The 16,221-nt window shown below is 36.3% G+C and overlaps 1 protein-coding gene across 5 annotated transcripts in view; it reads right to left on the bottom strand.

The window, feature by feature from the left end:
* JAKMIP2 (janus kinase and microtubule interacting protein 2) overlaps positions 1-16,221 on the bottom strand; it is a 203,721-nt gene that overhangs the window by 118,815 nt on the left and 68,685 nt on the right. The gene's annotated exons all lie outside the window — the stretch shown is intronic.

The raw sequence follows: 16,221 nt of genomic DNA, 5'->3' as shown, positions 1-16,221 counted from the left end.
AGTTTACTAATATTTGAGGAGATACAACAGCAGCTTTAGAATTTAGCTGTCTTTAAGTGTCTCGTGGGAGAAAGTCAGCTGTGTATTTGTTTCCCCATTTTGCCACTACTAAAAGCTTTGATCAGAACCAAGTCCAGATTCTCAGCCCCTAACCATAGCCAGGAATTAGCAAATTTCTGAGGGAAAAAGCAACTGCTGATCTTCAGATCACCTCTGGAAGTTTCTTGCCTTTCTGGAATTTTAGTCCCCCTACTCTTCCTTTCTTTTGTAGCTCTTGGATGCCTTTAATATGTAATTTTTGTAACATATCTGGCTTTTTAAATTGTTTTCAGTGGAAGCATGGAGCTGTCATGCGCTACTTCATTCTAGCAGAAAGTGGAAACTAAGGGTGGTGTCTTTGATATTTGAGCATATTCATTTGGTTGGCATATTTATGTGGTTGGAGGAAGGTATGAAAAGAAAAGTATGGTAGCTGGGAATGAGATTATGTAGAGTCCTGTAGGTTATGGTAAGAATTTGTTTTGTAAAAAAAGCTGTAGGGTCAAAATATGCTGAAGACCAGTGTCATAAAGGAAGAAGTCTCAAAGAAGAGAAACAAGATAAATAAAAGGAATATGATCCTGGAAAGGGAAGAGGGTATCCTGGGATTAGACTCAAGAAGGGGGGATCCAGAGGCAGTGAAAGAAATTAAATTACTTTGTGATCAGATATTGGTTTGTGGTTGATTAGTGGAGACAGAATATCTTAAAGATAAAGAGAGTGCTGATTCCTTTTCCTTACCCTCATAGTTAGTGCAAGTAAGATGAAAAGCAGCCTTTACTTGAAAAAGAATCTTCTTGTGAGCAAAAGTTACCTGCTATGGTTTAAATGTTTTTATCCCCCTACAATTCATATGTTGAAATTTAACCTCTACAGTGACAGTATTAAGAAGAGGGGCCTTTGGGAGGTGAATAGGTCACAAAGGCTTGACCCTCATCAATCTTTGATCATTGGGAGCACTGGCCTTTCAGCCAATATGTTTTCAACTAACATAGATAGCGTACATTTAGGTCACACACCACCCTGAAGGATGACTTGAGAATCCATGCCAGAAAATAATTTTCTCCTTCATACAGCACCAAGTTTGAACAGGCAATACAACTAGTTCCATTATGAAAGAGGCCCAAGGAGGCTTGTTTTCCCCTTCTGCCATGTGAGGATGCAGCAAGTAGGTGCCATTTATGAGGAATGAGCCCTCACAAGACACCAAATGTGCTGGTGCCTTGATCCTGGACTTATCAGCCTCAGAACTGTGAGCAATAAATTCCATCATTTATAAATTACCCAGTGTAAGGTATTTTGTTATAGCAACCAGAATGGACTAAGACACTACTGACCACTCATTTTGCTTGCACATTCTCTCTCCATTCTTCTGATAACAGAACTGCCTTTGGTGAACTATCCCTCCTCATTCTCAGTCCATGTGATTTTAGTAGAGTTAGCTGCATTTTCCCTTCTGCTTCTTTCCTAACTGCCTGGCACAAAAGTCAAAACATGATCCAGAGCAGTTGCTTACAGCAAACACAATTTTGTCTAGTGAAACTCAATTCTAGAACTTTTGATAGAACTATTTTACTGGGGTTGATGGAATATTAATCTGAACCTGCTAGTGGCTACCTTGCTAACACAAGGGAAGAACCAACACAGAAGAAACAGCTAAGCTATGAGGATGCAAAGGCATAAGAATGATACAATGGACTTTGAGGACTAGGGGGAAAGGGTGGAAGGGGGTGAGGGATAAAAGACTACACGTTGAGTACAATGTACATTGCTCAGGTGATGGGTGTGCCAACATCTCAGAAATCACCATTAAAGAACTTATGTATAAAGAAGGAAAGAGAAAGAAAAGAAAAGGAAGAAAGAAAGAAAAAGTGAAAGAAAGAAAGAAAAAGTGAAAGAAAGAAAGAAAGAAAGAAAGAAAGAAAGAAAGAAAAGAAAGAAAGAAAAAGAAAAGTGAAAAGAGGAAAGGAAAGGAAAGAAAGGAAGGAAGGAAGGAAGGAAGGAGGAAGGAAGGAAGGAAGGGAGGGAGGGAGGAAGGGAAGAAGGAAGGAAGGAAGGGAGGGAGAGAGGGAGGGGCAGAGGGAGGAAGGGAGAGAGAATGAAAGAAAGAAAGAAAAGGAAGAGAGAAAGAAAAGAAAGAAAGAAGGAAACAAAGAAAGAAAGAAAGAAGAAAGAAAAGAGCAGAAGCCAAGGAGGAAGGAGACTGAGAGGCAGCAAGACAGAAAGTGATGATCCAAACATGGTTGAGCATGGCTCTATTTCTATACTTTCCATTTACATGAGATAAATTATCTTTCCTGCTTATGTCAATTAGAGTTGTATTTTGGCAAACTGCAAAAGAAAGACTCCTCACAAATACACTTGGGAAACTCTGCAATAAATGGAATTTTGTTTCCAATAGGCATTTAACAAGACATTTAAAATCCTAGAATTTCAAAGTAAAGAACCTCAGAGATTGTTTTGACTTGCCTCAAGTCCCATAGTGAGTGAGTGGTGGATCTACTGCTAAAATCCAGGTCTCCTACACTTTTCTCCTCTCAAGAAGAGGTAATAATATACAGTCATGTGTGATTTAATGAGAGAGATATAGTCTGAGGACTGTATCTTTTGGCAATTTTGTCATCCTGTGAACATCATAGAATGTACTTATACAAACCTATATGGTAGAGTCCACTATACACCCAGGCTATAGTTATAACCTATTGATCCTAGGCTACAAATGGGTGCAGCATGCAACTGTACTTCATACTGTAGGCAAATGTTAAGTCGTAAGTATTTATGTATCTAAACATACTTAAACATAGAAAAGGTACAATAAATAAAATACAAGATAAAAATAAATGGTACACCTGTATGGAGCACTTACTGTGAGTGCAGCTTGCTGGACTGCAAGTTGTTCTGGGTGAGCAAATAAGTGAGTGGTGAGTGAATGTGAAGACCTAGTCATCACTGTACATTACTGTAGACTTTATAAACACTGTACATTTAGGCTACACTAAATTTACATAAAAGTTTTATTTCTTCAATAAGAAGTTAACCTTAGCTTACTGTAACTTTTTTTTTTTTTGAGACAGAGTCTTGCTCTGTTGCCCAGACTGGAGTGCATAGTGCAGTCATGGCTCACTGCAGCCTTTACCTCTGAAATTCAAGTGATCCTCCCATCTTAGCCTTCTGAGTAGGTGGGACCACAGGTGCATGCAACCATGCCCAGCTAATTTTTTTTGTAGTGACAAGGTCTCACTATGTTTTCCAGGTTGGTCTGGTGCTCCTGAACTCAAACAATCCTCCTACCTCAGCCTCAAAGTGCTGGGATTACAAGCATGAGCCACTGTGCCTGGCCTTTACTGTAACTTGTTTACTTCATAAACTTTTTTACTTCAACTTTTTTACTTCATAAACTTTTTAATTTTTAATTTTTTACTTCATAAACTTTTTAATTTTTAAACTTTAAGTATTTTTGTGCTGCTATACAATACATCTTTAAAAATATCTTATTATGTATACTTTTTCCATTAAACAATTGTTTTTACTTCTTAAATGTTTTGTTAAAAACTAAGACACAAACACAAACCACACATTACCTTAGGCCTGCACAGGGTCAGGGGTCAGGATCACTAGTATCTGTCTTCCATCGCCACAGCTTGTCCTGCTAGAAGGTCTTCAGGGGCAACAACATGCATGGAGCTGTCATCTCCTATACTAACAATGCCTTTTGGAATACCTCCTGAGGCTGTCTTACAGTTAACTTTTATATATAAGTAGAAGGACTATACTCTAAAATAACAAGGAAGTATGGTATAGTAAATACATAAGCAACATAGTCTTTTATTATCATTATCAAATATATACTGTGCATCATTATACGTGATATACTTTTATAGACCGGCAATGCTGTAGATTTGTTTACAGCAGTAATACCACAAACACGTGAGTAATGCATTGTGCTATAGCGTTACAACTGCTATGATGTCACTAAGCAAAAGGAACTTTCCAGCTCAATTGTAATCTTATGGGATGGACCACCATGGTAGATGTGGTCCACCTTTGACAGAAACATCATACAGAAACATCATTGTGTGGGACATGGCTGTATGTTCCATTTCTCTCCTGGCCTCCTTTTACTGGGAAATTTCGTGTTAGGGAAGAGAGGAGGCTCCAACATTAGAAGCAGAGCAAGGTAAGAGGAAAGACAAGCAGGGAGTGAGAAATGATTCACTCTCCCAGAAGATTAAATCATCGATTAATAGTCAGCTTCCTCATGGAAAGTCAACTGGATTCCCTCTGGTAATCAATTTCCCCAGTCATTACTCAAAAGTAAAGTCAAGCAGAGGTTTCACTTCCTTAACTTGTAAATATCTTTGGCTGTCAGTAATCATTTCTACTTGATACTGTCGTTATTCTGATTTTGCAGAAAGGCTGTATGGTGGAGTTAGGAAGAACCTTCTCCAAAGCAGCACTTTCTTTGACTGTGTTTGAAGATAGGTAGTGATAGACCCACTGGAGCTGTTTTCTGAAGGATGTAGCACTTTATAGGAAGAGAAAATAGCACTAATAATGCAGCAGAGTATGAATTACAAGGTACAAGCAAACATCTGCACACAAATCAGCCAAGATAATTTTACCTCATCAGATGCCACACTCAGGATACATGAGTGAAATCTCTTTGGAATATGTTCGTTGTTGCTGCAAAACAGAATATTCTTTGCTTTTAAGAATAATTTTCCTCTTGTTTCTTAAAATGCCTTTTACACCAGTTTTTAAACCCATTATGAGTGTGTGAAAAATTTGTGTTGACCAAGCTGAGTTTGAGCCATCAAATTCTAACAAAGTCACTTGTTTTCTCCATCGTAAGCAGTGGATTATTGGAGTCAGGAAGGGAATTCCAGGAACCCCTTAACTCAGAGATAGTGAATGGTCAGTTGTTAAGTAAACAATAAGGCCAGGTATGGTGGTTTATGCCTGTATTAGCACCTTGGGAGGTCGAGGTGGATGGATTGCTTGAACCTAGGAGTTTGAGACCAGCCTGTGCAGCATGGAGAAACCCCTTCTCTACTAAAAATACAAAAATTAGCCGAGTGTGGTGGCACACGCCTGCAATCCCAGCTACTCAGGAGGCTGAGGCCACGAGAATCATTTGAGGCTGGGAGGCAGTGGTTGCAGTGAGCCAAGATTGCACCACTGCACTCCAGCCTGGGTGACAGAGTGAGACCTGTCTCAAAACAAACAACAACAACAACACACACACACACACAGAGAGAGAGAAAAAAAAAACCCAAAAAACAAAAAACACAAAAAAAGGCTGAGGTCCTGTGTGACTTGTGGCAACATCCCACCGTCCCTACTTTGGGCGTCACCTTTCTGAACTGCAAAGCAAGTGAAATATAAGGTTACTTCCAGGGCGGAAGTGCTCTGACCTTCTATCCTCTGGATAAAGTGTATGGCTGGGAGATTGGTTATGCAGTTTGTCATAAAGCATTGAAAGAAAGCAAAGCCTTAACGTTATGCATAATTAAGGACTTGCAATTTAAAACTCTAGTTCTATTTTTTATGTATAAAATGAATACTGTGTTTTAAATGGACTGTTTTGATGTGGATGTGGGGAAACACTTCTGTGTTTTAGTGGGAGTATAAACTAGCACAAGCTTTCTGCAGAGTAATCTGGCCACATATTTAACAATTGAAACTGTACGTAGCCTTTGATTTAGGCACTCTGTTAGGAATTTATGTTATAGGCATATTTGAACATGTGTGAAATAATTTTGTATATGGCATTATACAAATATAGTATTGAAGTACCTGAAGCAGGTAGCGAAATGCTGGAAATAACCTAAATGTTAGTATCTATAATGGAATAACTCTACAGTGGAATATCATGCAGATATTGGAAAGTAAAATTTAGATCTGACAGGAAAACCGTACAATATATTAATAAGGAAAGACTCTTACAGAAGTGAATTCCCTCAGTTCATTGATTCAAGAGAGGATCAGAGGGGATGCTGGTTTTTTCCATCTTCCCCAAGACTGGAGAACCAGCAACTGCATTTTAACAAAGAGTTGACCAGCAATGCTTTTCAGTCAAGGTTGGCAAGGAAGATGCATGGGGATTCTGGCTGAAATATTGAGATATTTAAACTCCTGGACTCGAGCAATCCTTCTGCCCCAGCCTCCCAAATAGCTGAGACTATAGGCACATGCCACTGTGCCCAGCTACGAATTCTTTTCTTAACACTTTCCATGGTCATCTGGTTTAACAGACATTTCTTTAAAAAAGAAAGGAAATAATAACAATAATGCTTTAGTATTGAGTACCTACTATGAAGCATCACTAGAAATCTTTGTATATTCTATCATTTTTCCTAAAAATTATAATCTACCCAAATATTACAGATTGAGTATTTCTAATTTGAAAATCCAAAATCTGAAATGACGCTCAAAGGACATGCTCTTCGGAGCATTTCAGATTTCAGATTTTTTGGATTACGGATGCTCAACCAATATACTGCAAATACAGTGTTCCAAAATCTGAAAAAAATCTACAATCTGAAACACTTCAGGTCCCAAGCATTTCAAGTAAGGGATATCCAATCTGTGTCTCCGTTGGTCAGATAAGAAAACTCAGACACAGAGAAGTTTAATGATTTGCACAGAGAATGATAGTCAGTAAGGAATTAAAATTAGTACTTCTTTCTGCTGTCAAAGCTGATGTGTTTACCTGTGTGTTACACTTTCTAGGCCTTTTTTTGATGGTTATGAATCAGGAACTTTTTAATACAGGCAGTTAAACAGGCACTATAATATAAATATCTATTAAATAATTCTAGGTACTGTGTTAAGTACTTAACTGTGTTAACTCTTCACCAAGTGCAGTCAACATGTTGAGTCCCAGAAGGGACAGAAATGAACACGTGCTCTTAGTGATGGCTGGGACCCATGTTAGATGTGCAGTAATAAGTATTAGTACTTATTAATAAGTGCAGTGTTTCTGAAACCTTAGGCATTTTTGTAGCATCCTCACAATTTTCACTATATCCACATGCCAACTTAACATTACTTAATTCATTTCTACTTAAATTAACTCATTTCTTTTCCTTAAAGTCCAGCTATTTTAGCCTCAGCCTAAACACCGTATCTGTTAAAAGTTGTGATATGTCAGTAATATTTTCTAGTACATGCTACAGTAAGCATATTACTATGGGGGAAAATCCATTCATGTGCCATCCAACATCACACTCTGGGAAATACTAGATTAATACCACATTGTCTCAGAGTGACACAGCCCCTTCCTAGGCCCCATGAGATTTTCTTTCTGAACTTTTGTGATGTTGTTGCTCCCAGAACTGAAATATGGAGCTACCAGTGTATCCCTAACATTGGTATACTCTCCCTGGTAACATATCCTGCTCCGAAATTGATAGATTTATTCATTTTCCATCATGCACCACCCTTCCTAAACATTTGACTGACTGTAGATGTAATGCACAACAGTGGGTTTTGATACTAAATTTATGGTAAGTCAATGACTGATATGCAAATCAGATCGACAATAGTAAGTACAGAGTTTTCTTAGCAAAATGAGTTGAAATAGGAGATTAGGGAGGAGCCATGATTTGAACCAAATGCTTCCACAGGACAGAATATAGGTGTTTTGAGGTGGGCTACATCAACTGGTCTGAACAAAGTCAGTTAGAAAAGAGCTTAAGCTGGATATGATGTCTCAGCATTTTCTCCAAAGATTGTGAGAGAAGAAGTCAACTTAAATTGATATTTTATATTTATCAATAAATGTTTGCCTATTTTCTAAAGATATCCTTAGGAGACGTTCTGGGAAGTGTGCAACTATTGAGTCAAAGAGTATGAAATTATTTTACATATTTAAATTCATAGGGTGAAACTCCACAAAACTAAGATTTAAGTGACAATGGAAAATTGTCAAAACAATAAAGCTATTAAAAAATGAAAAACAAAAGAAAATGTAAAGAAATGTGGACTGAAGAAAGATTCATATTTCCCTCAGCATCAAGTTTCAGACATTAACTCTCAAAGCTTGAAGATAATCCATATCACTCGAGGAGTTTGTGAACCGTGCAGCAGTTAGGTTCTACCCATATAAATCTAAACTAGAAGCTCTGAGGTGAGGACTAGGCATCTTCATTTTTAGGAGGCTCCCAGGTCATTCTGATGCACACCACATTCCAAAACACTGACTTAATTAACAGCTAGTCATGTAGGAGGAGAAACAGGCTGGATTATAATTACCAACACTTACATATTAATTATGATTAGTTTAATAATCTACAGAATAAATAGTTCTATAATCTTGTTATATTTCATTCACAGTTTTAACTTGTTTATTCAATTCTAATATTAACTTTCTGTTCCCCCTACCACATTTCAATGTTCCTGAAATTGAGATGCTTTTTAAAACTGATGTATGTTTTTTCCTGAAAAGATGTTAGTAAATAAATGTTACAAAATGCAATGAATTATGTGTTAATCAAAGAAATTCAATAGTTACGAGAGACTTCAAAGCCATGAAGCCATTTGTAACATTGTGGGTTCCTGGGTTCAATTTGTGAGTACTCTGAAGCCAGTGTGTAGCTCAGTTTACCTCCTGGGTGTGAACACAGGCCATTACATACCATGGCAAGCTGGCCTTACACTTTAGAGATGCAGCGACTCTCCCAAAGTAAACAACCACCTACCCCTCAACAGCACATTTTGTTTCCTTGTTAAAATCATCCTCTCAATGCATCCAATTGTTAGTGCTGGTGACGGAAGTGAAAATGTTTAAGCAGGATAGTTTAATCTAAAAGGAAGTATTTTGAATAAATCAAGGAACTGAACAGTGGTAATAAATTTTACTTGCTTTGTTCACATATTTGTTAAATAAATGACATACATAGATTTATGGAGCTGTCCAGTGTTTAAGTGATATTTTATAACTGTATTATGAAAACTTAAATTACAGTAGTGGAATTGAGACACTTTCAGTATCCAGTGAGAATGTTACTGGCTTGTATTATGAGACTCTTATACATGCTTGCATGTATTTGTGTATGTAAATCCAGACACACTTAAAAATATTTATGCGCACATCTATACTTACATTCATACATGCTGACAATTACATATAAAAATATTTCTCTATATAATAACAAGGATCTATAAAAGTACCTATATAAATATGTATAGGTATATATACTAATGTATATAGTACATGTTTTAAGATATTTAAAAAACGGAATTAAGTATTTTGCATATCGATGACTTACTCTGAAGTCAGTATAAAGAAAGCAAGAGGTAAAAATATCATTCTAGGCTGGGTGGGGTGGCCCACGCCTGTAATCCCAGCACTTTGGGAGACTGAGGTGGGTGGATCACAAGGTCAGGAGTTCAAGACCAGCTTGTCCAAGACGGTGAAACCCCGTCTCTACTAAAAAAAAAAAATTAGCTGGGACTGGTGGCGCGCATCTGTAATCCCAGCTACTCAGGAGGCTGAGGCAGAGAATTGCCTAAATCCGGGAGGTGGAGGTTGCAGTGAGCCAAGATCACAACACTGCACTCCAGCCTGGGCGACAGAGAGAGACTCCATCTCAAACAAACAAACAAACAAACAAACAAACAAAAAGACAATCATCCTAGTCTTTCTTCTTCTGTTCTCCTAATCGTAGTTTTTCTTTAAGGTGCCATTGCCCTCTGTATTTCATTTTATGTATCAGTGTGCATGCCTCATGTATCTATCAGGCTGGAAATTATACAAAGGCAATGATGTTCTACTTGTCTTTGAATTCTTCAATGCCTAATAGAGTGATCAGCCTGTAATAGAGGCTTAAAATCCGAAGGAGTGTTGATGAATAAATGAGTCTGGAAATATGAACAACACTATGAGTTCTTTTACGAATTACCTTCTTGAACATGGGCAAATCATTAATTTACTTGGAATCCAGTGTACTCATCCTTACAATTACAGGGTGGGTTTAGTTATTCTTCAAGGTATCATACAGATATTTGTTTCACATATTAAATTTTTTTCATATTCTGAATGCTATATAACATTACTGTGATATATAGATTCTGCTGAAACATACAGTTTTATCACTGCTTCCATCAAATGTATTAGCTACCAAAAAAAGAAAGTTAAGACTAAAATCAAGGGGTATAAATTTTATATACCGCAAAATGTCAGGGAGAAGAAAAAGATTTAAGGAGCACAGGCTTTGTAAAATCAGTAGTCCTAGAATCTAGTCCGGACTTTACGACTTACTAGCTGAGTGACCTTCAAAAATAAATCAATTAACTTCTTAGGCTCCATTTCCTGGTCTGTAAAATAAAGATTATAATACTTGCTTTATCTCCTTCTCAGGGTTGTTGTGAGGTCCATTAATATATGTGAAAGCAGTTTATATAGTGCTGTATAAATGAAGGTTGTAGATTTACCCCTCAATACCAATGTTTTAATGGCATTAAACTATATATTGTCATGGCACAATGAATTCAAAATTCACCAACGCTCTGCCAAAGAGAAACATAAAATGATAGATGTGATGGGAAACAGTTCTGAAATCTTAATTACATTATGCAAATGTGAGGCAATATTATTTTACATCTTGATGCAGATTTCTGAATCAGTTATAGGGATGCATTCCAAGTAGTAAAGTGTCTAGGTAACAAATGAATGTTTCTCAACAGACAGAGGAATAAAAATCTTTCTACTATTTCTTATTTAAGCCAAAAGTCTTAGGCTTTTAAATCTTTCTAAACGTTATTTCCTATTATTGAACAGATAACGTGTTAAGTGACAGTAGTTTGCAATAGTAAAGACAGGAATAGATCTACTTTAAAAATTAACTTTTTAATTTTTACTCTCATGAAAACTTTGAGAACAAGGACTTAATGGTAAAATCAAATATGACCATTACTGCCAAGAAACAGATGCTTGTGTCTAGTAAAAGGGGAAACATTCATCTAACCCAGAGTCTTAAAGTCATAATGAGGTAGTTGTGACTTCTTAGAGTCATAATGAGGTAGTTGTGGCTTCTTAGAGTCATAATGAGGTAGTTGGCAAGTCTACAGGAGTGATGGTAAAATGACTTACTCTATTAATTTACTCATTTATTAGTTCATTCAACAAGTATTTATTTTGCATTGGGTATTTTGCTTGGAAGTGAGACCTCAGTAGTGAATTACAGGGATAGGTTTCTTTTCTTGCCAGACCTTTCCATCAGGCAGAGAAAACAAATGTTAAAGAATAGGAAGGCAAAGGGGGTATATTAGTTAAGAGTGTAGACAGCCTAAAGAGAGAGACACTTATGGGATTTGGGGGCAACCTAGTTTTATTAAGCCTTAGTTTCCTCATTGATAAAAACAGAGTAGTGTCATCATTGATCTCAAGGGTCTTTGAGAAGATTCATAGTGTGTAACCCACAGTAATTTTTTTTTTTTTTTTTTTTTTTTTTTTTGAGACAGAATCTTGCTCTTGTTGCCTGGCTGGAGTGCAGTGGAGCTATCTCGGCTCACTGCAACCTCTGCCTCCTGGGTTCAAGCGATTCTCCGACCTCAGCCTCCCCAGTAGCAAGGATTACAGGCGCATACCACCACACCTGGCTAATTTTTGTATTTTTGGTAGAGACAGGGTTTTGCCATGTTGGCCAGGCTGGTCTTGAATTCCTGACCTCAGGTGATCCACCTGCTTTGGACACTGAGCCCAGCCCATAGTAAATTTCTAAGAAATGTAAACTTTATAGGGTTGATAAAGATATCTTTATCAATTATACACCTTTAAACCAGTTAAATAGTCTTAATGCTGTGTTAGAACATTCTACAAGGAATCTTGCTTTATTCATGTCTTAGAATCTGAATATTTATGCCATGTTGTACTTTGAACTCTGTTTTCAGATCCAAGTGTCCCACATTCTCACCTTGGCTTTGTCACCTGTCTTCTGTTCTGGCCTGCCCTTCTTGTCTAGAACCCACACTCACTCACAGAAGTCATGATTTCCAGCCACTCCAGGAAATAACTGCACAGGCCACCTGATCAAGTTTCCTATGGGAGTTCTTCAGCCCAGGGAAAGGATTCAGTCAATTTTCTTTTTTCTTTTTTGTAACAAAGCAATTTACCCTCTCTAAGTCTCAGTTTCTGCATTCATTAAATGACAGGATTTAATGTGACCGTGCCTTTTTAAAATCCATTGTTTTATAAATTCCTGTTTCTCTCTGTTTTTGTAAGATTTATTTTGGTGTGAAAATGATGACATTTTACATACAGGACTCTTCTAAAATCATGTGAAACCCATTGAAAAAATAGCAGCAAATAGGCCAGGGAACAAATTTTAGAGTCCTTCCACTAACAGTATTACAGAGGGCTGCATTCTCATCTCTTTGTGTGGCTTTCACACATTATAAAATTGCTTTGCCAATATCGCTTAGTGGAGGCGGGGGAGGGGATATTTTAAAACTAGGAATTGGATGTTTCACTTGGTTGCTCCTTCATCCATCTTAATTTTGACATCATAAACACCCAGCACCCAGCACCCACCCCTTCCACTCTGATGGAAAGAATAGCTATGCCTATGAATGTTTAAAAGCAAAAATGGAAGGGCACACATTTTACTTCAAACACAGACACTTCTCATCCTCTTTCTCAAGTAAAAGCCTAAGTAGTAACCTTTTAGAGAATGCTAAGAATTGAAATAAATTCTTTGTTGAGTTCATAAATCCAAGTAATTCTAGTAAGTCAGGGTTCCTTTAAGGAATATGGGTAACGATTTAAAAATACGTTAAGGGAAAGGAACTGCTAAAACCAGCAACCTCCATAAATAAACCACATCCTGAATATTAATAATATATTGTATAAAATTCATGAGATACATTTTATGTTTCAGATATCTAGAGCCAGCAATGATACAACGCAGCTAGACCAGATTTTTTTTTTTAATTTCAAGGATCATAGAATTAGTATACCTTAATTATATGAATACAAAATTGCTTAACATTTGTTTAATTTCTTTGGCAGTTTATAAATTAGGAAGACTTATTTTGTAAATGTGAGCCTTTCACTAACATCAAGGTTCCATTTTTTATGTAAGACATTTTTTGAACAAAAGTGACAATATTAAAAAACACAATAAAAGCTAAACTTTATTGAACATTCACTGTATACCAGGTACTATTCTGGGGCTTTCAATGGATCAATTTACTTAAAACAGCCTAATGAAACAGGTAATCCCCCTTCTTAATGAGTAATAAAACTGTAGGAAATGATGCAATTTTAAGTACATATGAAATTCTACTTAATTAATGGCAGACTGGGTAATTCTGGACAATCGCCAACCAGTAAAGACAATTTAAAAGCCTAGGAGAAAAACCGCAAATTTTAAAAAGCATTAAAGAACAAATGAGATTATAAAGAATTACCAGGCTGAGATCTGAGGGTACATAAGAGACCGCAGCCAAGAACATAGAGCACTCTGGGACTTTTGCTCTGGTGATATTTGCTGATCCAGGAGAGATGGCTAAGAGGCTGAACTGAGGTTTTGACAGACTAATGGGAGCTAGACAGAAAAAGGTGGTGTCTAGGTGGGCTTGATTATTATTCTTGTTTTGGGCTGGGACTTCAGAGTGCCACATTCTAACGGCAAAGGCAAAGCAAAAGTAAATGAGTACTCATAACGACTGCAGCCCGACTGTAAGTCATCTGGGTGACCTAGACAATCTGAAACCCTCTATTTAGATCAAAGTAATTCCAGGTTGCTATTGCCTACAAGCTGGAAAAAGCAAAAGACAACTGACTTGGGACACTCAAATAACTTGTACTAGCAATAATTGAAACACCATACTCCACACACAATAAAAGGTAACCAAACACATGAGGAGATGCGACAGCATGAGTAAGAACCAGCAGAACCAAAAGACAACAGAAACACCCAAAGACTTCAAATACTGTAGCCAGTACAAAGGTTCTGTAAAACAGTCATGCCTACTTCAGGGGATAAAAGTCAGACATGAAAAATTTGAAAGGCAACCTGATAATATAAAAAGTGATATGATATAGGAAATTTGGGAAAGAACAAAATAGAAGCTATAAAACAGAAAAACATAACAACCAAAATTAAGAAATCAATAGATGAGTTCATTGGAATTTAGGTGTAACAGAAAAGAGAATCAGGTAATGAAAAACAGGTCAAAAGCATGGAAAGAGCAAAAGATGGAAATGATGCAAGAAAAGAAAGAAAGTGAAAGACGTCAAAACACAGCCTGGAAGTCTGTCATACATTCAGCAGAGCCTTAAAAGAATCCAAGAGACAGAATGGGGCTGAGGCAATGTTGGAAGCGCTAAAGGCTAAATTTTTTTTAGAATTGATGAAACATATCTATACATGGAGTCAAAAATCCCAATGAATACCAGCAAGAATTGCAGACAAAGATGAAATCTTAAATGCTATCTGAGAAAAATAGATGACTGGCCTATAAAAACAAACAAACAAACAAACAAACACAAAAAAACAGTTAAACTGAGAGCTGACTTCTCAACAGCAATATAAGAAGCAGGAGACAGTGGAATATTTTTAATATGTTGAAAGAAAGTGACTACCCAAATTTGAATTCCATACCCACTGAAAATGTCCTTCAAGAATGAAGGTGAAACAAAGATGTTTTAGATGCACACTAAAGAAAAATCTAAAGGATGTTATTTAGACAGAAGGAAAATGATACAGAAAAATACAAGGAATGAGGAAAAGTGATATCTGGGCAAATGTAAAAGAACATGGATTATTTAAAAATATGAATATATTTTATATATAATTATAATCACAAAGTGATAGCATCTAATTCTGTAATTCAAGAACAGTAAATGTGGCTTTAAGGGCTAGAAGGAACATAAATGTATGTATTACAATTATTCTTTGATAAGAGAAGAATATGTTATAATTACTAGAATTAACACAAAGATTAGTCTGTAACTTCTAAGTTAATAGAAGAAATGGAATGATTAAAAAATTTCCTGTTGATTCAAAATAAATCAATAAAGGAAGGAGAAAGAAATTAATATAGAGCCATTTGGGCAGACAAAAAACATAATGAGATAGGAGATTTAAATCTAAAATCAGTAATTGTATTAAATTTAGATAAACTAAATATACCAATTAAAAGATAGAAATTGGCACACTGGGAAAAAATAAGTAAACAGAAAGATAAAATTATATGTTCTCTAAAGAGCCTTCCTATTAATATACACATATAAAATAATTAAATATATATATTATTCATGTTACTATATTATACATAACATAAAAACAAAATTGAAAGCAACCTGTGGTGGTTGTATTAATACTAGAAAAAAAAGATTTTACTAGAACAAATAGGATAATTCATAATGATAAAATTCCATTTCCCCTCAGAAGACATGCTAATTCTAAATTTGCATGTCTACATTAATACAACTTCAAAAAACTTAAAGGAAAAATTGATCAAATTATAAAGAGAAATAGATAAGTCCATAGTCTTACTAGGAGGTTTTTTCTAAAACATTCATCTCTGAGTAAAACATATACCTTACAAGACATAACATACATCATCTCATATCTAATGATATTGTTTTAAAATCATATTTCTTTCATACTAAAGTGTGGGTGTGGGAGGAACTATGGGTCTCACCTTCCTGACAGTTTCCCATGGCTGGGACCTCTTAGGAAGCAGTCTCTCTAGAGTACTTCAAAATAATTATGAAATACTTACTTCCTTTCAAAAGGTGGCACTCCTGTTTACTCTGGGTGTTCATAAATAATTTACAATACAAAAGCATTTGGTGGTGTGACATTTTAAAGACAAGGAACAGAATGATTCCTGAAGGCTTCTCCATATCTGTAACATTAAAAAAAAAATCAACTGATTGCTGTTTGTAATCTCTCCCCGACTTTGCTGCAAATGACTAATCTTAGTATTTTCCTTCTTGTTGCAATTCGCACCTTGATGATTTTATAAATACCTGTGCAATCATTTAAGGATGCTGTCATAACTTGCTATCACAGGATTCAGGTTTGTCTCTTGCTCTTTTTAGTTACTCCTCTCCCTGTCTTTTCTCCTCTTAACTCCCCCTCTCCACTCTTTTTTTTCTTTGTTTCTGATTACCTGCTTTGTACGTGGGAGGTTCCGTGTGTAAGTAGCAGCTTTTTCCTAAAAATT

This window comes from Trachypithecus francoisi, unplaced genomic scaffold, assembly GCF_009764315.1.
Source record: "Trachypithecus francoisi isolate TF-2019V2 unplaced genomic scaffold, Tfra_2.0 Lachesis_group2, whole genome shotgun sequence".
Taxonomy (NCBI): Eukaryota; Metazoa; Chordata; class Mammalia; order Primates; family Cercopithecidae; genus Trachypithecus; species Trachypithecus francoisi.
Note: the sequence above shows the minus strand (reverse complement) of the source record. Positions and strands in the feature narration are given on the sequence as shown.